We start from the raw sequence: 2,055 nt of genomic DNA, 5'->3' as shown, positions 1-2,055 counted from the left end.
AACCGCAGTGCGCAGCCGCCGGCCGGGGCCGGGGCCGGCCCGGGGGCGGGGGGAACGAGGCCGCGCCGCCCGCCTAGCCCCGCGCCGCTTCCTCCTCCTCCTCCTCTTCCTCCGTGCCCCCGCTATCGCCTCAGACATGTCGCGATATCGCGCGCGCCGTCACCGCGGGGGAGGGAGGAGGCGGCCGGGCGCAGCGCCTCGCCTCAGACTTTCCCGCCTTTCTTGTCCCGGCCTGTGGCGACCGGCCCGTGCCCGCGTAGCGGCCTGTGGCGACGGCGCCTCCCGATCAGAAATCGCTGTGGGAGAAGGGAAAGGGCGAAGGGAGAGATCAGCTGGGCGAGGGAATGTCTGGAGAGGGGAAGGAGCCGTGCGGAAGCTAAAGCTCTGCGCTGGGTTCAGCAGCTCCAGGTGGATCTGAGTGCTCCGAAAAGCCACTTTCTAATGATCTCAAACTAAGTGCTGCGTTATATATATTTTTACCTACCCCTCATAATTTTCTATAAATCGCAAGAATTATATATAGTTACCATGTTCTGATCTTTATATGTACAGGTGTTCCCTTGCAAAGTGAACACAGTAGGGACCCTTTCTGCTCCGTCTCACTGAAGACAGCTAAAAGGATTTAACTGGTTTAAACGCACACATCCAATGCTCTTCTTGAGAATTAAGGCTTGTGCCTTAAGGTTAGTKTATGCAGAATGCATTTTCTGCTGCCTTTTGGCTGACAAAATGGGGTGATTTCTGTAAGTGGTTGTAGGAAACCACCAAGGACATTTGAAAGCGGCCGCCCTGCTACCGAGCACAGGGATCTTGGAGAGCCAGGAGCAGGAATGCGGATCTATCCAACCAAACACAAATCCTGCTCGAAAAGAAGCACGAGAAGTGTTTATAGCCAAATAAACTCAGTAATGCCCTGCCCCAGTAAGCAGAACAAGCCGCATCAGACCTAGATGGTTTCCGGGCATGCTCAATAAGTGGATGGTAGCACTTTTCCCATCAAAAAGTCAGCAATTCATAACAGGTATCATGGATACATTTTGCTTTAGTAGGAACCTGGAGTAATAATTTAATACTCTGTTGCAAGCTGTGCCTAGCTAATGCTTGCAGAAGAGAGACAGTAGACATTGACATTCACTGGATCTGAAAAAAAAAAAATATATATATATATAACATTCCATTATTTGGATTATAATTAGGGTCCATAACTTAAACTCTGTAGCCGTTACATCTTATATCTGCCAGCATCTTGAACATCATGTATATGTGTCCTTTCACTTAAGGAAAGAGAAGGATAAAGACTGAAAGCATCTATCAGGTCAACCTTTTCCCTCCCTGCAACTTTGGTTGATAACTGAGTACTGATTTGGATACTCTGTAGACATCTGTGTTGATTTGGCAATCCTTGTGGGTGCAAATATATATATATATATATTATTAGCTTTGTATATGTGACCAGATATGGATGAGTGTAGTAGCAGTATGCAAATGGATCTTCTGCCATTGCTCGGTTATATTTAATATTCGATCTTTAATTACTTCAAGTAAAAATCATAGCATGTGCCTTCCAAGAAGCTATCGTTTCTGTGCAAGGTTGTAGCTGCAATGACTATCTGCTCCCTTTTCCCTAGGAACTGTTTGTTCCAGAGGAGCTGACTCCCTTTCCTCCTACTCGTTACAGCGATGCGGCTCCGTTCCTTGGTGAGCTCAGCATTTGTTTTGGCTTTCAGAAAGAGCAAGGTGAGACATTACACAGGAAATAATTCCTGGGCCTGGCTTAGCCCTACTGTAGCTTGACTTGTGTCTGCTTGTTAGCAATGGAATTGGTGCAGTACTTTATCTACCCATGGGCTGCACCCTTCCTTCATGCACCAAGTGCCTACAAGTCCTCACTCCTCCAGCAGAGCCCTTGTTACAAATACATTGCCTTGGTTTAGCTTGTGAGGAAATGGAAAAACTGCCTTATTTTTCTCTTGTTTGCTTGGAATTTTAAGAACTATTTTTTTATCAGAATTTCAGTTTCACTGAGAGGTCCAACTTTAACCCATAAGTGATGAA

Source organism: Nothoprocta perdicaria, unplaced genomic scaffold (genome assembly GCF_003342845.1).
Source record: "Nothoprocta perdicaria isolate Ctin4 unplaced genomic scaffold, notPer1 scaffold_294, whole genome shotgun sequence".
NCBI lineage: Eukaryota > Metazoa > Chordata > Aves > Tinamiformes > Tinamidae > Nothoprocta > Nothoprocta perdicaria.
Note: the sequence above shows the minus strand (reverse complement) of the source record.